General features: G+C 38.6%; 1 pseudogene; it reads left to right on the top strand.

Annotated features, from left to right (window-relative positions):
• Window positions 1-665: 665 nt before the first annotated feature.
• Window positions 666-21,877, top strand: part of LOC104989765 — a 24,389-nt pseudogene continuing 3,177 nt past the window's right edge.

Raw genomic sequence — 21,877 nt, 5'->3', positions numbered from 1 at the left:
GTGTTGGAGAAGACTCTTGAGAGTCCCTTGGACTGCAAGGAGATCCAACCAGTCCATTCTAAAGGAGATCAGTCCTGGGTGTTCTTTGGAAGGAATGATGTTAAAGCTGAAACTCTAGTACTTTGGCCACCTCATGGGAAGAGTTGACTCGTTGGAAAAGACTCTGATGCTGGGAGGGATTGGGGGCAGGAGGAGAAGGGGACGACAGAGGATGAGATGGCTGGATGGCATCACTGACTCGATGGATGTGAGTTTGAGTGAACTCTGGGAGTTGGTGATGGACAGGGAGGCCTGGAGTGCTGCAATTCATGGGGTTGCAAAGAATCGGACACGACTGAGCAACTGAACTGAACTGAACTGGAATTCACAATAAAATAGGTGTAAGTTCCTCTTTAGCAATAGTGCCAAATTCTTCCTGAGCAATGTCTTCAAGCAATGTCATTTCATAATTTTCTTGCAGATTAGTTCTTAGGACATCAGAATGTCCCTCTTCAGACATAAGAAAGAAAAAATTTAAAGTCAGTGGACCAATAAGCATTTCCTATTTACCACATGTCTCAAAGGGTGGAGCTTCCAAACCTGTCAGATAAGAGGGAAGTGAAAAGATGTTAAATACCAAGACCAGCTCACCCTGGTCAGCCTGGACTTTTGGCTTCTCAGTCAAGATGAAGGCTCTCCTTATTCTGGGGCTTCTCCTCCTTTCTGTCCCTGTCCAGGGCAAGGTCTTTGAGAGATGTGAGCTTGCCAAAACTCTGAAAAGACTTGGAATGGATGGCTTTAGGGGAGTCAGTCTGGCAAATTGTAAGTTAACTTCTCTTTCTCCTTTCAAACAGGTAATCATGTGTGGAACAGATACTAATAGAAGATGAATAATAAGAAAGGGACTTTGAACAAATGGTTTTTTCCTTTCTTGGTGGGTTTGTACACTTACAATTATTCAAAACATTGACTTGTTGCTTTAGAATCAAATGTACCAAGTGAAGGATTGACGCATGAAAGGGTCAAATTCTACAACATTCTAAGCATACCAGGTCCCCATGTACTCCTCTCAGTTCAGTTCAGTCACTCAGTCATGTCCAACTCTTTGCAACCCATGAATTGCAGCACGCCAGGCCTCCCTGTCCATCACCAACTCCCAGAGTTCACTCAAATTCAAGTCTGTCGATTCGGTGATGCCATCCAGCCATCTCATCCTCTGTTGTCCCCTTTTCCTCCTGCCCCCAATCCCTCCCAGCATCAGAGTCTTTTCCAATGAGTCAACTCTTCGCATGAGGTGGCCAAAGTACTGGAATTTCAGCTTTAGCATCATTCCTTCCAAAGAACACCCAGGACTGATCTCCTTTAGAATGGACTGGTTGGATCTCCTTGCAGTCCAAGGGACTCTCAAGAGTCTTCTCCAACACCACAGTTCAAAAGCATCAATTCTTTGGCACTCAGTTTTCTTCACAGTCCAACTCTCACATCCATACATGACTACCGGAAAAACCATAGCCTTGACTAGATGGACCTTTGTTGGCAAAGTAACATCTCTGCTTTTGAATATGCTATCTAGGTTGGTCATAACTTTCTTTCCAAGGAGTAAGTACCTTTTAATTTCATGGCTGCAGTCACCATCTGCAGTGATTTTGGAGCTCCAAATAATAAAGTCTGACACTGTTTCCACTGTTTCCCCATCTATTGCCACTAAATTTGCCAGCTGGCACATGTAGGCTGACTATTACATAAGATACATTTGAGCACCTGGAATGTGTCTGTCAGCCCTTGGTGTTTGACTTCAGCCATTTCCAGTTTGGAACTTGGGTTCTGTAAGCCTGAGTAAGGTACTACTTTTCTCATTTTTAATCTTCCTACCATGATGTTGGCTTTTAACAGCAAAGTTTTTTTCAAAATTACATTGAACTCTCAAAAATTGATTGATTTCTCCTCAATCAATATTGGCACAAGGATCCCTGAAATGCAGCATAAAACATCATTTTTAAATTCTGACTCTAATTCATTAATTGTTTTTCATTTTCTTCCACAGAATTCAAGGTGTGCTCTAAGGAAAAGCTTTTTTGTACTTTAGTCCATATTTGTCAATGTCATCACTGTATTTTTCAGGTTGAATTCAGACATATCCTTTCCATAGCTATTTTTTTTTAATGAATGAGCCAATGGCTAGATGAATGGATAGTTGAAATAGTTTTTCCTAATCTTTGATTCTTGTTGTCTGGTTTCTAGTTTGATACCCAAATTCAGCTTTCAGTTCAGTTTAGTCACTCAGTCCTGTCTGACTCTTTGAGATCCCATGGACTGCAGCATGCCAGGCTTCCCTGTCCATCACCAACTCCCCAGAGCCTACTCAAACTCACGTCCATCGCATCAGTGATGACATCCAACCATCTCATCCTTTGTCGTCCCCTTCTCCTCCCACCTTCAATCTTTCCCAGCATCAGGGTCTTTGCATCAGGTGGACAAAGTATTGGAGTCTCAGCTTCAGCATCAGTCCTTCCAATGAATATTCAGGACTGATTTCCTTTAGGATGGACTGGTTGGATCTCCTTACAGTCCAAGGGACTCTCAAGTGTCTTCTCCAACACCATAGTTCAAAAGCATCAATTCTTCAGCACTCAGCTTTCTTTATAGTCCAACTCTCACATCCATACATGAATACTGGAAAAACCATAGTTTTGACTAGATGGACCTTTGTTGGCAAAGTAATGTCTCTGCTTTTTAATATGCTGTTGAGGTTGGTCATAGCTTTTCTTTAAAGGAGCAAGTGTCTATTAATTTCATGGCTGCAGTCACCATCTGCAGTGATTTTGGAGCCCCCCAAAATAAAGTCTCTTACTGTTTCCATTGTTTTCTTATCTATATACTATGGAGTGATGGGACTAGATGCCATGATCTTTTCTGAGTGTTGAGTTTTAAGCCAACTCTTTTCACTGTCCTCTTCCACTTTCATCAAGAGGGTCTTTAGTTCTTCATCACTTTCTGCCATAAGGGTGGTATCATCTGCATATCTGAGGTTATCGATATTTCTCCTGGTAATCTTGATTCCAGCTTGTGCTTCATCCAACCTGTAATTATACATGGTATACTCTGCATATAAGTTAAATTAGCAGAGTGACAATATACAACCTTGATGTACTCCCTTTAACCATATTACCATTTGTTTCATCTTTCTATACAGGGTGGCATGGAAAAACAAGTGTCAAACCAAGATCTCAGGAGTTATGTTCAGGATTGCAGAGTCTAGCAGTGGCGTTTTCTTTCTTCAGCTTATTTCATCTCTTTTTCATATTAAGGAAATAATAGTTGAGTGGAAGTTTATGCTACCGTTCTTTCAAACAAATAATGTTTTTACAGAAGCGGAAGCACATGGTCTTCCTTCTAAGAGGCTTAATGTTTGCCTCATGTGTTTATTGTTTGATATTAGCCTAGAGTATATTTAAGTTTGTTAATTGACTTAAGCTAGTGAATATTTGTCTAAAATGTTGATTATCAAATATATCTCCAGTACATTCATTTCTTAATTAAATAACCCAGACGTAATCTTGAATGACGGAAGTACTCCTCAATACTCAATATAAATATAACAAAAGAATACTTTTTTGTTATATTAAACAAATTGATCTTAGGCAAAAATCCCACCTGTGTAAGCCTGTGACACCTTCATCTGTGGAGTTGTCTCTAAAAATAGTAAAAGATAACTACTCTTGTTGGGCAATATAAAATTTAAAAGGAAGCAGAATGCCAAATAGCTAAAAATGAAAACAGCCTGCCCTAAGGATTTTGTTTTCATAAAGTGTGACCTTTGAATTAGATGTTTTCTTAGAAATGCTGCATTTACACAACTTTAGGAATAAACTCAGAATTTATTTATCAATGTATTTTAAGCCTTTTAAAAAACTCATTTATGCACCTTGCTGATCATGAAAGAATATAAAGAAGGATTAGATAAATTGTTGCTTTCTCTTAATTTTATTTGCTTAGATTAATGCCTTATGACTGAATTCAGAGGCAGATAATTTTGCAAATATTGAAATCATTGCTAATTAATCACAGGTATGAAATCATGCATGCTAAGCATTTTCAATACATCTTTGCAATTCATATCTTGTCTTTTTCTGTTCAGAGCGATTTAGTGTCTCTGAAAAAGTGCCTATGTATATCTTAGGAAAAAATGATGTGACACTTGGTATTTCCTACCTCCTTACCTGTACCAAAGAAGATGGATATGGCTGCAGAAAAATTCATAAGCATGTTCACAGATCTCACTTTATTTATTTATTTTTGTACTTTCGGCCATGCCACTGGCTTGAGGGATCTTAGTTCTCTGACCAGAGATTGAACCCCCACCCTCACCAGTGAAAGCTGGGGTCCTAACCACCAGACCCCGAGGGAGTTTCCCTCACATTAAATTCATAACCACAAATCTCAAATGGCCTCTCAAGTCTGCCTGGTTGTCTTAGTCACTTCTCTGCAATCCTTCAGTGTTGGTGTCCTGACTCTTCAAAATGGCTGCCATTTTACTTCTCTCACTTCAAAGTCCCATTTACCATTTACTTCTCTCATTTCAAAGTCCCAGCGCACATGCCAACCACTGGCCTTCCACACTCTTCTCTCAGTAGATAACCTGGCCTCACTTTACACTGCCAGAACAGAAGCAACTGATACAAAATTCTCCGCTCCTGGCCACCATATAAAGCTCACATTTTCCCTGGGCTCACCCTCCCTTCCTTAGCCTTTTTTCACTGGGATGAAGGGCCTTTGTTCCTGCCAATGGCAGTGTATCCACATGCAGTCTTTTTTTTTTACTTTTTATTTTGTGTTGGGATACAGCTGATTAACAAACAATGTTGTGATAGTTTCAGATGAACAGCGAAGGAATACAGCCATACATGTACATGTCCCCCAAACCCTCCTCCCATCCAAGCTGCCACTTAGCACTGAGCAGAGTTCCATGGACTCTACAGTAGGTCCTTGTTGGTTATCCATTTTAAATAAAGCAGTGTGTACATGTCCATCCCAAACTCTCTAACTATCCCTACCCTCATCCTTCCCCAGGGCAATTATAAGCTCGTTCTCTAAGTCAGCGAGTCTCTTTCTGTTTTGTAAGTTCATTTGTATCATTTCTTTTTAGATCCCACATATGAGGGTGCTATATGATATTGCTCCTTCTCTGTCTGGCTTACTTTCACTCAGTATGACACTCTCTAGGTCCATCTATGTTGCTACTAATGGCATTATTTCATTCTTGCTTATGGCTAATACTTCATTGTATATATGCACCGCATCTTCTTTATCTGTTCCTCTGTTGATGGACATTTAGGTTGTTTCCATGTCTTGGCTATTGTAAACAATCCTGCAATGAATATTGGGATGCGTGATTATTTTCAGATAATGTTTTTCTTTGGATATATGCCCAGAGTGGGATTGCAGGGTCATGTGGACGGGTCGTGGTGTGGAGTTCTGACAAAATGTGGTCCATTGGAAAAGAGAATGGCAAATCACTTCAGTATTCTTGCTTTGGAACCCCATGAACAGGATGAAATGGCAAAAAGATAAGACACTGAGAGATGAGCCCCTGAGGTCAATAGGTGTCCAATATGCTACTGGAAAGACTGGAGGAATAGCTCCAGAAAGAATGAAGAGGCTGAGCCAAAGCAGAAATGACACCCAGTTCTGGATGTGTCTGGTGGTGAAAGTTAAGTCCAATGCTGTAAAGAACAATATTGAATAAGAGCCTGGAATGTTACATCCATGAATCAAGGTAAATCGGATGTGGTCAAACAGGAAATTTGGCCTTGGAGTAAAAAATGAAGCAAGGCAAAGGCTAACAGAGTTTTGCCAAGAGAACAAGCTGGTCTTAGCAAACACCCTCTTCCAACAACAAAAGAGGTGACTCTACACATGGACATCACCAGATGGTCAATACTGAAATCAGATCGATTATATTCTTTGCAGCTGAAATGGAGAAGCTCTGTACAGTCAGCAAAAACAAGACCTGGAGCTGACTATGACACAGATCATGAGCTCCCTATTGCAAAACTCAGACTTAAATTGAAGAAAGTAGGGAAAACCACTAGGCCATTCAGGTAGGACCTAAATTAAATCCCTTATGATCTTACAGTGGAAATGACAAATAGATTCAGGGGATTAGGTCTGATAGACAGAGTGCCTGGAGCAATATGGATGCAGGTACAGGAGGCAGTTACCAAAACTATCCCCAAGAAAATAAAATGAAAGAAGGCAAAATGGTTGTCTGAGGAGGCCTTACAAATAGTTGAGAAAAGAAAAGTGAAAGGCAAAGGAGAAAGAGAAAGATATACCCATCTGAATGCAGAGTTCCAAAGAAGAGCAAGGAGAGATAAGAAAGCCTTCTTAAGTGAACAATGCAAAGAAATAGAGGAAAACAGTAGAATGGGAAATATTAGAGATCTCTTCAAGAAAATAGAGATACCAAGGGAACATTCCATGCAAAGATGGGTACAATAAAGGACAGAAAAGGTAAGTAGTAACAGGAGCAGAAGATATTAAGAAGAAGTGGCAAGAATACACAGAAAAACTATACAAAAAAGGTCTTCATGACCTGTATAACCACAATGGTGCGGTCATTCACCTAGAGACATACATCCTGGAGTGTGAAGTCAAGTGGGCCTTAGGAACAAAGGTAGTGGAGGTGATGGAATTTCTGCTGAGCTATATCAAATCCTAAAAGATGATGCTGTTAAAGTGCTGCACTCAATATGCCAGTGAATTTGGAAAACACAGCAGTGGCCACAAGACTGATAAAGGTCAGTATTCAATCCAATCTCAGAGAAGGGCAATGCCAAAGAATGTTCAAACTATTGTAAAGTTGTACTCATTTCACATGCTAGTAAGGTTATGCTCGAAATCCTTCCAGCTAGGTTTCTACAGTATGTGAACCAAGAACTTCCAGATGTACAAGCTGAATTTAGAAAAGGCAGAGGAACCATAGATCAAATTGCCAACATTCATTCGGTCATAGGAAAAGCAAGAAAATTCCGGAAAAACATTTACTTCAGCTTCATTGACTATGTGAAAGCCTTTGACTGTGTGAATCACAACAAACTGTGGAAAATTCAAGAGATGGGAATACCAGACCACCTTACCTGCCTCCTGAGAAATCTGTATGCAGATCAAGAAGCAACAGTTAAAACCAGATATGGAAAAATGGACTAGTTAAAAATTGAGAAAGGAGTACATCAAGGCTGTATATCATTCAGTCTACTTATTTAACTTTTATGCAGAGTACATCATGTGAAATGCTGGGCTGGATGAATCATAAGCTGGAATCAAGATTGCTGGGAGAAATATTAATAACCTCAGGTATGCAGATGACACCACTCTAATAGCAGAAAGCTAGAGGAGCTAAAGATCCTTTTGATGAAGGTGAAAGAGGAGAGTGAAAAAGCTGACTTAAAACTCAGCATTTAAAAAACTAAGATAATGGCATCTGGTCTCATCACTTCATGGCAAATAGATGGGGAAAAAACAGAAATAGTGACAGAGTTCATTTTATTGGGCTCCAAAATCACCTTGGATGGTGACTGCATCCATGAAATTAAAAGATGCTTGTTCCTTGGAAGAAAAGCTATGACAAACCTAGACAGCATATTAAAAAGCAGAGACATCACTTTGCTTGAACCATCACAACCAAGGTTCACATAGTCCAAGCTATGGTTTCTCCAGTAACCATGTATGGATGTGAGAGTTGGACCACAAAGAAGGATGAGTACTGAAGAACTGATGCTTTCAAACTGTGGTGTTGGAGAAGACCCTTGAGACTCCCTTGGACTGCAAGGAGATCAAAGCAGTCAGTTTTAAAAGAAATCAATCCCGAATATTCATTGGAAGGACTGATGCTGAAGCTGAAGCTCCAATACTTTGGCCACCTGATGTGAAGAGCCAGCTTATTGGAAAAGACCCTGAAATGCTGGAAAAGATTGAGGGCAGGAGAAGAAAGGGGCAACAGAGGATGAGATGGTTGGATGGCATCATTGACTCAATGGACATGAGTTTGAGCAAACTCCGGGAGACAGTGAAGGTCAGGGAACCCTGGCCTGCTGCGGTCCATGGGGCCGCAAAGGGTCGGACATGACTTCGCAACTGAAAAACAAAAACAGTTGCTCTATTTTATACTGTTCTCCATAGTGACTTTACTAATTTATATTCCCACTAACAGTGTAGGAGCCTTCCCCTGTCTCCACATCCTTTCCAGCATTTATTTTTTCCACAGGCAATCTTCATCACAGCCCTCTTACTACTCCAGTTCAAGCTGAGTGTTTACTGCATCTGAGTTTCTCCCTCTTTGCTGGATGATTTTTATCACCATGCAAAGTGCCCTGGTAAACGTCTATCTTACAAAGAACTCTCCATGGACTCTACATAACCCTCCAAGGACAACATCATTCTCTGCTCCCTTTTATAGGAACACTTCTGGGATGAGATATCTATGCTGATCTTCTCTGTATCCTTCCAATTTTTGTGTATTTGCTGCAGAGGCAAGCACAACTGTGAATTTTAAAGTAACTCATCTTTAGCCAGTCTTTCTAAAGCATTTAACAAAGTTTTCTTTGAACCAATTGTGTTCATAGTTGTATTTTGTTGGTTTCCATAATACCAAGCCATGAAATCACTGGAAAAAGTACTATTGATATAGTTTAGGAACACATGCCTGAGTCTGATGGAATGTAATTAGTAAGCAGAAGTTTCTGGACTTAAATGTGTGAATAAGTCAGTTTTATAGAAAGACTGTATAGCTAGGCTGTATAAAGTTCTTATAATTGGGTACTCAGGTTATTCCACTAGATTTCTGACTTGTATAAAGGGTACTCTAATGATCTTACTTACAAGTAAATCTAAATGCATATCTTTTCCAAAAAGTAGTTTCTTGTGGTGCTTGATTTAATAAGTATGAACAATTGAAATTTTTTGATACACGAAGTTGCTCTCTGACTTTCACCACATCTATACGTGAAGATGCATATTTTCCCACAGCTTTTTCAATAATGGGTGCTTTAAAATATATTTATTTTAGTGGTAAAAGTTGGTATCTTTTAAAATATTTTGTGATTTTTTTTTTACAGTAGCTTAAACTCTTTAACATTTTAAAATATTTTAGGTATTTAAAAATATTAGTGTACTGCCATCTAGTGATAACTTTGTAAGAAAGAAAAGGGTAAGTCATACTTCAGTAATTTCACCTTATAATAGAGGAAACAGTTAAGCATATGCATTCATACCCCAAGTAATATAACCAATTAAGTGCGAACTCAAGAACAGAAAAATCCAAGCCAAGCTCTCATTCAAGAAAGATCTGAAAGATTCTTTTCTAATCCATTGTTCCTCCTAAGTCACAGCAGTACAGTCAAACCCAAAGTTCAGATAGTGAGGAAAATAATATTCTCATTCTTCTGATGAAAGCAGTTAATAAACCCTTTTTATATTTATACTGAAAATATTTCTAAATTTGCTCAATGCTCATAAAAAGAGTCATTTGAAAGAAAGGAGTTTTGTACCTACATATTTTGCATTTATATATAGATTATTTGGGAAATATATTTAACATCTCTTTGAAGAGTATAGAATTCTAATGTCATTCTGAATAGATTTCTCATGGTAGGTGTAAGAGTGTGGGCTTAATTTTACTTAGTTACATAGTACCTGTTTTGTTTTTATCCCTAGGTGAAAGAGCCTATTTTTTTTTGGCATTTGAGTGCCCACTCTGATGCTATACATGACATTTGGAAAGGGGATATGAGTCAAGGAATATTCTTTCTGTCCTTTGAGAGTCAAGAAATAATTTATACCCAATGAATACTCAAAATGACTACAATGTGCAAAATTCCATGAGCACACAAAGAAAGAAAACCGTGTGTTGTCTTGGAAGAAAGCAGTTGAAGGGACATACTGGCCACTTTCCCATGTGGTATTTTTAATGTAAGCACCAAATCAATTCCATTGGAGTTCCTCATTTTACAGGTGTGGAAAGAAATTTAGGAAGATTCAGTAGCAAAGCAGTAATCCACTTAGGATCAGAAGAGCCAATCTAGAGCATGTGACAGGGGGACTTAGTGGCGATTACTTACAGAAGACGGGAGACGGCATGAAAGACTCCCCAGATAAAGCATCAGGATCAACAGGTTAGAAAACTTTGTGAACACAATGGTATAGAAACCAGATATAAAGTAGCTAGTATTAAATCTAATAAAGAGTTCAAGCCCTTTTGGAGAAAGTTTTAAACCTTTAATGGAAGGCACTAATATAGACCCAAAGTCAACAGACATACCAAGTTCATGAACAGGAAAGTTTAACGTAGTAAGTGTGACAGTTCCCTCCAAAGTGACTTAGCATTAATGCAAAGCCTATTAAAATTCCAAGAGGTTTTTCAAATCTTACTGGATATGACAATCTAGTTCTAAATTTTATGTGGAATTAAAAGTAAATGAAGAAAGAGACTAGGGAAGAGTTGCTCCATCAAATTCCAAGAGGTTTTTCAAATCTTACTGGATATGACAATCTAGTTCTAAATTTTATGTGGAATTAAAAGTAAATGAAGAAAGAGACTAGGGAAGAGTTGCTCCATCAAATTCCAAGAGGTTTTTCAAATCTTACTGGATATGACAATCTAGTTCTAAATTTTATGTGGAATTAAAAGTAAATGAAGAAAGAGACTAGGGAAGAGTTGCTCCATCAAATTCCAAGAGGTTTTTCAAATCTTACTGGATATGACAATCTAGTTCTAAATTTTATGTGGAATTAAAAGTAAATGAAGAAAGAGACTAGGGAAGAGTTGCTCCATCAAATTCCAAGAGGTTTTTCAAATCTTACTGGATATGACAATCTAGTTCTAAATTTTATGTGGAATTAAAAGTAAATGAAGAAAGAGACTAGGGAAGAGTTGCTCCATCAAATTCCAAGAGGTTTTTCAAATCTTACTGGATATGACAATCTAGTTCTAAATTTTATGTGGAATTAAAAGTAAATGAAGAAAGAGACTAGGGAAGAGTTGCTCCATCAAATTCCAAGAGGTTTTTCAAATCTTACTGGATATGACAATCTAGTTCTAAATTTTATGTGGAATTAAAAGTAAATGAAGAAAGAGACTGGGGAAGAGTTGCTCCATCACATATGAAGGGCTATAATAAGATAGTGCAGACTTTCTACAAGAATAAACAAATAGGCCATGGAAAAATACAGAGGTACCAGAAACCATATGTATATGAAAACTAGAATTTATGCTAAGATGGAAATTGCTACGGATTACACTGAAATAGAAAAATGAGATCTTTACCTAATACTACACATAAATATCAGTTCTAGGTGGATTAACGTGGACTTAATGGGAGGGGCAAAGATAGACTATTAAGAAGAAAATTTAGAAAATAATTTTATGACCTCAGATTAAGGAAGAATTTTTTAATATACAAGTACAAATCATAACAGGAAAGATTGGTAAATGTGACTAAAGTAAGAACTTCTGTTCATTAGAAGATACCACAAAGGCAGAGAAAAGACAAGTCCTAATGACTATCTGGGGTGAGAAATAGTCTCTCAATAAATAAACAATTAACATACTGTTAAAAAAAAAAAAGACAAGTCCTAAAGTGGGGAAACATACTTGAAACATACAAAAGTGACAAAGGATTAATATCAAGTATATATAATAAACTACAGATCTATAAGAGAATGACCGAAATCCAGTAGGAAAATGAGCAACAAACATGAACTGATATTTCACACACACACAAATAGTCCATAAATATATAAAATGATACCCAACTTCATCGGTAATCTAAGAAATGCACATTGAAATCACAGGTGCCATTTCATACCTGCTAGGTTGACCTCCCAAAAAAATTTAATCAGTTCTAAGTCAAGTAAATGTCCATATACCCTTCAGGGAAGCTTGCATCTTTGCACTTGGGGGGCATTTGCAATAATGCATACAGCCACATTATTTCTAACAGCAAAAAACTGGAAACAGCTCAGATGTCCACCAGTATTAGAGGAGATAAATAGTAGGACATCTATATAATGAAATACTACACAGGCTGAAAAGACAAGAACTCTAACAGCACACTATGACTTAAATGAATCTTAAAATTATGTTGACTGGAAGAAGCAAGTCACAGAAGAATTCACACAGTATTATTCTGTTTATACTACTGGCACGATCCAAGGATTCCAATTTCTCCACATCCTCACCAATGCTTATTTTATTTGTTGTTTGGGGTTTTGTTATATTTTGGTTTTATAATGGCCATCCTAGTGGGTAGGAGATGATATCTCATTTTTAGTTTAATATGAATTTCTCTAGTGATTACTGATGATGATGATCTTTTCATATGCTTGTTGGCCATTCCAGGGATCAAGCCCATGCCCCCCGCAGTGGAAGGCGGAGTCATAACCACTGGACTGCCAGGGAAGTCCCTCTTTTACCCATTCTTTAATCAGGTTCATCGTTTTGGTGTTGAGCTGTTAAGAGTTCTTTATATATGCTAAATATTGCCCTTTATCAGATATATGATTTACAATTTTTCTCCCATTCCATAGTTACCTTTTCACCCTGTTGATTATTTACTTTAGTGTGCAAAGTTTTTAAGATATGAACCCGCTAATCTGTGTTTGCTTTTGTTGCCTGTGTTTTTGGTGTCTTATCCAAGAAATCTTTGCCAGATCCAAGGTCATTAAGTTTTTCTCCTATGTTTGCATCCAGGAGTTTTACAGTTTTAGGAGGAGATGAGGATTGAGTACAGTTTTCAGAAAGAGTATGGCTACATTCAAATTTCCTACTTTTAGGTCCCAGAACCATGAATCAATGGGAGAGAAATTAAAGTGGCTTGACTGAGATAATAGCAGTAGAGAGGAAGTAAGACTGAGTATATTTTAAATGTAGAGCCAGCTTCGTTTGTTGAAGGACAAAAGGTGAATATGAGAGAAAGAAATCAAGGATATCTCTATAGTTTTTGACCTAAGAAAGATTTATTTATCTGTTTATTTTATTTTGGCTGTGCTGGGTCTCCACTGCTGTGCTCAGGCTTCCCCTGGTTGCAGTGAGTGGGGGATACTCTCTAGTTGTGGTGCATGGGCTTAGTTGCCTCACAGCATGTGGGATCTTCCTGGACCAGGGATAGAACCCATGTTCCCTGCATTGGCAGGTGGATTCTTAACCACTGGGCCACCAGGGAAGTCCAAAATTTTCTTATTGAGTATGTTGGGTTTGAGAAAATGATTAGACTACCAAATGGAAACATCAAGTACTCATTTGGATGTATATATCTGGAATTCACCAACTTGATGGATGTGAGTTTGAGCAAGCTCTGGGAGTTGGTGATGGACAGGCAAGCCTGGCATGCTGCATGGGATCACAAAGAGTCGAACACAACTGAGTGACTGAACTGAACTGAGTCTGGAATTCTGGGACAATTTAATGGTTGGAGATATAATTGTGCGAGGTTATCAGTGCCCAGATAGTGTTTCAAGCAGTGGGACCAGGTGAGATCACCAGGAGATTGTTGATGGATAAAGAAAAAATGTCATCAGCCTGAACCATAGGGAGCTCCTATGCCTAGAAAAAGGGGAAATAGAATGATGCAATTAAAAAAGACAGAGGCAGAAGCTTATGAGGTAAGAGAACCAAGGAAGAAAGGAAAAGGGTGAGAAGGGAAAGAAGAGAGAGAGGGAGGGAGAAAGGAGGGAAGACAGGGAAGGAGAAGGGAGAAAAAGAAGAGGAAAAGTAGAGGAAGGAAGAAAGGAGGGAGGGAGGGAAAGAGGGAAAGAAAAGTTGGGTGTCTCAGAAGCCAAGTTTCACAAAACAGGGAGTGAAGTGTGTCACATGCCACTGAGGGTTTTGATGAGATGAAGACTAATCTGAGCTTTTGGCTTGACATCTGGAATTCATTGGTGACTTCCAGTTGAATGATTTTAATGGAGTGGTGAGGATAAAAGGATGATTAGAGTGAATTCAGGAGGGAATGGACGGAAAGAAAAGAGTTTTTAAAAGAGTAAAGAAATGGGAAAGTAACTGGAAGGGGATGTTGATATTAATTGGTGGATGTCTGGAATCTTACACAAACCAAGGGTCATGATGATGTATTCAGGAATGGCCAAGCCATATTTGAAAGATCATCTTCCACTTGTTGACTTAGACAAAGTTGAAGGCCCACAAGGAGCATAGATTTTTACAAAATATCCACCTTCCAGTGAGCCGGTTTTGAGTTGTGAGAGTATGTAAAGATCCAGAATAGTAATCTCATTAAGGCCTCCACAGTCCTAACAATGGAATTTCATATTTTTCTCACATAGTACACCTGTGTGTCCTCATAGGATACTTGAAAGGCATAATGAACTTTTACCAGAACATGGTATATATTGACTTCAAAAGAACCTTTGTTTCTAGCAAGGACACAAAGTCACTATAACTCTAGCCTTCTAGATTGTGGTCCCACTTACACTATGGAGAAGTTCATTTGCCTCTATATACAAATATACTCCTTAAATATATTTATTTATTCAGGATAATTTGTGAGTTAGCATATGAAATTAGAGCCCATTCCTTTTGGGAAAAATCATGTAAGAGAATTCTTTTGTAAAAATGGAGAATACTACTAGGCTGTGAAATTGGTGACATCCTAGATCCAAAGTTCCTTTTACCTTCTACTTAGAAACCAGCCAGTGCAACAAGGTGGCAAGGGAGACACCCTCTGAATTTGCTTCCTAGCACTGCTGTAACAATGCACCACAAAAACAACAAATGTATTGATTCACGGTTCTGAGACCTAGAAGTAGGAAACTTTAATGCAGCCATACTCTTTCTGAAAACTGTGCTCAATCCTCATCTCCTCCTAAAACTGTAAAACTCCTGGATGCAAACATAGGAGAAAAACTTAATGACCTTGGATCTGGCAAAGATTTCTTGGATAAGACACCAAAAACACAGGCAACAACAGCAAACACAGATTAGTGGGTTCATATCTTAAAAACTCGTGCACACTAAAGTAAATAATCAACAGAGTGAAAAGGAACTGTGGAATGGGAGGAAAACTGTAAATCATATATCTGATAAAGGGCAATATTTAGCATATATAAAGAACTCTTAACAGCTCAACACCAAAACGATGAACCTGATTAAAGAATGGGTAAGAGAGGGACTTCCCTGGCAGTCCAGTGGTTATGACTCCGCCTTCCACTGTGGGGGGCATGGGCTTGATCCCTGGAATGGCCAACAAGCATATGAAAAGATCATCATCATCAGTAATCACTAGAGAAATTCCTATTAAACTAAAAATGAGATATCATCTCCTACCCACTAGGATGGCCATTATAAATATATAAATATATATACATATATAACTGAGTTGGTTTACACCAACTAACACATTGTAAATCAACTATACTCCAATGAAAATTCCTTTAAAAATTCAAAATAGAGCTTCCTTGTTGTTCAGTTGCTAAGTTGTGTCTGACTCTTTGTGACCCCATGGACTCAGCACACAGGCTTCCCTGTCCTTCACTATCTCCCAGAGTTTGCTCAGATTCATGTCCATTGAGTTGGTGATGCTATCTAACCATCTCGTTCTCTGCCACCCCCTTCTCATTTGGCCTTCAATCTTTCCCAGCATCGGGGTCTTTTCCAATGAGTTGGCTCCTCGCATCAGTGGCTCAGTGGTAAAGAATCCACCTGCCAAAGCAGGAAACAGGGGTTCAAGCCCTGATCTGGAGGATCTCACATGCCACGGAGCAGCTAGGCCCATGCACCATAACTACTGAACCTGTGCTCTAGAGCCCAGGAGCTGCAACTACTGAAGCTCACGTGACGTAGAGCCCACACTCTGCAGTAGAGAAGGCACCTCAATGAGAAGCCTGCACACTGCAATTAGAGAGTAGCCCCCACTTGAGACAGCTAGAGAAAGCCTGTGCAGCAATGGGATTCTCCAGGCAAGAGTACTGGAGTGGATTGCCATTCCCTTCTCCAGAGGAACTTCCCAACCCAGGGATCAAACGCTGGTCTTCTGCATCGCAGGCAGGTTCTTTACCGTTTGAGCTACAGGGAAGTCCTAATTGAAGACCCAGTATAGCAATAAATAAATAAATATATAAATAAAAATTTTAAAAAGCCCACATGTGATAAAATGTAACCATTTCTCTTTATATTAAAAAAAAACCCTCAAAATAGAATTACCAAGTGATCTGGCAATCCCTCTTCTCATATCCAAAAGTATTAAAAGACAGGATTTTGAAAAAAAATATTTGCACACACATGTTCATTGTGGCATTTCACTCACAATATCCAAGAATGGAAGCAGTCCAAATGTCTGCTGATAAACGGATGAATAATGTGTGTTTTATTCATACAATGGAATATTCTTCAGTCTTAAAAGAAGGAAGAAATCCTGTCACATGCTGCAACATGGATGAGCCTTGAAAATATTATGCTGAGTTAAAAAAGCCAAACATAAAAGAACAAATACTGTATTATTCCACTTTTGCGAAACATCTTGATAAGTCACCAGCAAAAAATTGTGATTCTAGGTTTCCTGTAAAAATCATGGGAACAGAAAGTAGAATAGTGGTTGCCAGGTGCTTGGAGGAGAGAAAAATAGAGAGTTGTTTTTGGGTGGATATACAGTTTTACTTTTTCATGAAAAAGTTCTAGAGACCTATTACACAACAATGAATGTTGTGAATATAGTTGACTCTACTGAACTGTACACTTAAAAATGGCTAAGAGGTTAAATTTTATGTATTTTACAATTTTTAAACTGCAAAAATGTGATAATAAATGATTTAACACATTGTAAAAATAAGCCTGAGCTTATGCAAATATATGTAAATTGAGTTCTTAGATTGAATTTATAATTTTATCATCTCAAACATGTAGTAGAGATAACATAAACTTATTTGATGAGCCTAATTTATTTTATTAAAAAATATATTTAGTTATTTGCCTGCACCAGATCTTAGTTGTGGCATGCAGCATCTTTATTTGCAGCATGTGGGATCTAGTTTCCTAGACCAAGGACTGAACCTGGGCCTCCCTACTGGAAGCTCAGAATCTTAGCCACTGGACCACCAGGGAAATCCCATGACTAGTCTTAATTTATACAAATGTTTCTATTTTCTTTAAGCCAGTTAAATAGAGCCCTTTCACAAGTTTTTAGGAATATATCCAGAGGGAGAAAAATATCCCATATACATAACATATATACACAGATAAATATAGACTTATAGACAGATGCAGCAATCTTGCAGGTCTCAATTAAACATCTTAGCCACATTCAGGTACAGTAGTACAAAATTCAATAGCTTAGGAAAGAATCGTTAGCTCTAAATGGTGTTTCTGCAGATGGAACAAGGTAAGTTTACACACTCAGATGGCTGACCCCTTTTACCAAGATTTATGGGTACACCTTCTAAGTTTTTACTTGTCTTTAAAAGGTAATCTTATGAAGGCTGTGGACAAAATCTGGAGTAAGGGAGCTTATGAAAATATCAAATAACAGTTTGTTCTTAAAATCTAGATATTTTTCCAGTCCCATGTTTGCTTTAGGCAACAGTTATTACTTTGGATGCTTGCATTTCAAAGATATGGTAAGGTCAATATTTCTATAGCACTGAGAAAAAATTGTAGGGTTTATCTAAGAAGGAACTCAGGCATACTTGCCTATTATCAGAAATCTAAGTCAATTACTATAATACTTTGTTTAACAGTAAGATAGCATAGTTCAAGGATATTTAAATTAAAAAAATTTTTTTTGTAGTGGAGCCCCAAAATACGGGAAGGTCTGAACATGGTTGTGTCTGCTTAGAATATAACAGACAATAAATCAAGCCTACCTGTGCATTTTCTGGACCTTTGCCCAAACTCTTTGCCAGCTATCTTTATTTAATTTTTTATACCTGCTTGAGTGACGTCTGCAGTTATTGATGCTTATTTTCTGATCTTCCCCTCCTAATCTTAAGAAAGTGTTTTTTTTTTTTTTTCCTTCACACTAACCAAGGTATTCTATACCTATCTTTCTCCTTTCTTTCTTTTCGTTGCAATTTGATCTTCCCATAGGTAAAAATATGACCTTTGTTAAAATGTGAGCTCTCTTAAAATTCCTTTTAGGTGTAAAAGTTTAAATCTTAAATAAATGTATTCCAGTTGTGATTCTCAACCAGTGAGTCTATTATGGCTTGAAACTATTTTTAGGATTTAACCATGGACACAAGAGGTGTCTCTTAAGAAATGTAGCCCTCTCAAGATTAAAAGCCACTCCAGAGAAAGCCTAAGGAAGGAAAGACCTTCCTTGTTATAAGTGAAAAAGAAACCTCTATCTCCCACAAAGTGAGACACCTTGAATCACTGATCTCCTAACATGTGTTACCTGAAAGGTGATACTGCTATGAAAGTTTTTCCTTCACAAGCCTGGTAACGAAGGTAGAGGTGATAGAGGCCTTTAGAAACTAAGACCCCTTATTAAGACAAAGTCCTCTGAGAGCCAGCACGGTTGGACAAAGAGAAGGTTGTCTGTCACTTACGTCTTAGGCTCCTAGCTGGCTGACTAGCTGCTGATGCAAGCTTGACAGACAACCTGCACCCCTCAAGTGGCAGAAACCAGAGGGAGGATTCTCACTGGTTACAAAGCCAAGTTCTCAGCATATAAAACAAGGCAAATAGAGATTCTCATCTTATGGCTTTTCATCTTTATGACAAATGACAGAGACAAAGAAACATAACTCTTTCTGGGAGGTTAACAGTTAATAACTATAGGTGTTGATTACCAAAACCAAATTCACAAGAGTTATGATTCAAGATCTATTTTCACAAATGTTTTTCTCCTGCTGCTGTGAATTCAGAAAGGAAGGGACAAGGAGAAAGTTTTATCCTCCTCTCTTGACTGTGCACTACAGAGAGCTGAGAGACTGACATGGTAAGAATTCTTACTTTCTGGTGGTCTGTTGTCAGTTATCCCATATCTCAACTGCAGTCTCTAGGGAGAATGGAGTATTCCAGCCTGTCATTGTTCCATCCTCATCACTAGAAACCGTACAGGATGAAACATTTGTTTCCCTTTTACCCTTTTCAGTTTTTGACTGGGTCTCTGTAATCACTGCAGATGGTGACTGCAGCCATGAAATTAAAAGACGCTTACTCCTTGGAAGGAAAGTTATGACCAACCTGGATGGCATATTGAAGAGCAGAAACATTACTTTGCCAACAAAGGTCCGTCTAGTCAAGGCTATGGTTTTTCCTGTGGTCATGTATGGATGTGAGAGTTGGACTGTGAAGAAGGCTGAGCACCGAAGAATTGATGCTTTTGAACTGTGGTGTTGGAGAAGACTCTTGAGAGTCCCTTGGACTGCAAGGAGATCCAACCAGTCCATTCTGAAGGAGATCAGCCCTGGGATTTCTTCGGAAGGACTGATGCTAAAGCTGAAACTCCAGTACTTTGGCCACCTCATGCAAAGAGTTGACTCATTGGAAAAGACTCTGATGCTGGGAGGGATTGGGGGCAGGAGGAGAAGGGGACGACAGACGATGAGATGGCTGGATGGCATCACTGCCTCGATGGACCTGAGTCTGAGTGAACTCCGGGAGTTGATGATGGACAGGGAGACCTGGCATGCTGCGATTCATGGGGTCGCAAAAAGTTGGACATGACTGAGCAACTGAACTGACTGAACTGACTGACTGTAACCAAAAACAGATTAACAAGAGAAAAGGAAACAAGTATAGTAACATATACATCTCATGTATACTTATGAGAAATGCGGAGATGAGTAACTCAAAGAAGTGGCTGGAATTTGGATTTATCGATCATCTTGACAAATAACAACATATATTGAGAGGAAAGACTACACAGAGAAAAGGAGTAATAGGGGCCAAGGGTGCCAAATTTCAGGACGATAAATACACTACAAACTGATGGAAGATAATATGTAGTCAAAATGGCTGTTTTGTAGTCTTCTGGTGCTGTCTTGAGGCTGGTAAGTGTTAAGGGTTGTTTCTACACAAATTTATGTTCTGCTTTCAGGATGATAAGGGGAGGAGAGAACATTTCTGGGATCTGATTCTTCTCAATTGCTTTCAGCTCAAAATAATCCTTGGGCAAAAGGCAAGATTTTGGGGTGGCATAGTCTGTTATTCCTCTGTAGGTTTTACTATAAAGTTCCCTTGGTTTACAATGACACTTTATGTCCTAACATGGAAATTGAAGTAAGCCATTGTCAGAAAGGAGTTAGGAATGTTATTCACATGATGCTTACTAATTATAATAAGACATGGATTTATAAATTAAGAATTTACAAGAGACAGCAAAAGTATTTAGTATAGGAATCTGGCTGAGCCACAGGGTGCTGTGCTGTACTGATCAGAACAACAGGCAGTGTGTCATGTTCTTTTGTGAAAAGTATATATAAAATAATTTTAAGTGAAAAAGATAAAGACAATATACTGCAGACATATAAAATGACTTAATGTAAATGCATGTTAATCAAAGATGGGAGCTCATTTTCAATTGAGTAAAATGTTCATTCAGGTTTTTTTCCTCTAAACTTGCTCAACTTCATAATAAAACAGGAGGAAATTTCTTTTTTGGCAATAGTGCTAATCCCAGTTTTTCCTGAGCAATGTCTTTAAGCAATCTCATTTCATTATTTTCTTGCAGGTTAATTCTTAGAGTATCAGAATATCTCTCTTCAAATGTAATAAGGAAAACTCTTAAGTCAGTGGACCAATAAGCTCTTTCTGTTTTCCACATATCTCAGAGGGTGGAGTGACCAAACCAGTGATATAAGAGGGAAGTGAAAAGATGGTAAATAGCAAGTCCAGCTCACCCTGGTCAGTCTGGAGGTCTGGCTTCTCAGTCAGTGTGAAGGCTGTCCTTATTCTGGGGCTTCTCCTCCTTTCTGTCACTGTCCAGGGCAAGGTCTTTGAGAGATGTGAGCTTGCCAGAACTTTGAAGAAACTTGGATTGGATGGCTATAAGGGAGTCAGTTAACTCTGACTCTGTAAGTTAACTCTTCTTCATCCCTCCAAATAGGTAGCCAGGTGTGGAACAGATACTAATAGAGAATGAATAATAAGAAAGGGACTTTGGGTGAATGGCTTTTTTCTTTCTTGGAGGGTTTGTACACTTATATCAGCTTGTTCCTTTAGAATCAGATGTACAAGCTGAAGGACTGAGGCATGGGAAGTTCAAATTCTATACCGTTCTAAGCATGCCAGGTTCCCATGTACTCCTCTAGCACCACTAAGTTTGCCAGCTGGCACATGAAAGCTGACTATAAGACATATTTCAGCACCTGGGATATCTCTTTCAAGCACTTGATGTCTGACTCTATCCATTTCCAGTTTAGAAGTTGGGTTCTTCAAGCCTGAGTAAGACTAAGATTTTCAATCCCCCTCCCATGATGTTGCAGAGAAGGCAATGGCACCCACTCCAGTACTCTTGCCTGGAAAATCCCATGGATGGAGGAGCCTGGTGGGCTGCAGTCCATGGAATCGCTAAGAGTCGGACACGACTGAGAGACTTCATTTTCACATTTCACTTTCATGCATTGGAGGAGAAAATGACAACCCACTCCAGTGTTCTTGCCTGGAGAATCCCAGGGACAGGGGAGCCTGGTGGGCTGCCGTTTATGGGGCAAATTCACCTCAAATACCAAATTCACCTCTAGGTATCATAAGACATTTTCTTTCATCCAGAAAATAACTCATTTTTCCTAATAAAAGTATTTTCCACTAGTGTATATATCTGCATCAAACAACCAAACCCACTCAACAATTCTGTTGATTTTCTATTCTAGGTTCAATCTTACCTGAGAGATGGGAGCAGAAGAGCACCTTTTAATATTTAAAAAAATATATCATTTCATTGGT

The sequence above is a fragment of the Bison bison genome, unplaced genomic scaffold (assembly GCF_000754665.1).
Source record: "Bison bison bison isolate TAMUID 2011002044 unplaced genomic scaffold, Bison_UMD1.0 scf7180017864163, whole genome shotgun sequence".
Taxonomy (NCBI): domain Eukaryota; kingdom Metazoa; phylum Chordata; class Mammalia; order Artiodactyla; family Bovidae; genus Bison; species Bison bison.
The sequence above is the reverse complement of the archived record's forward strand: the minus strand, read 5'-3'. Positions and strand labels throughout refer to the sequence as shown.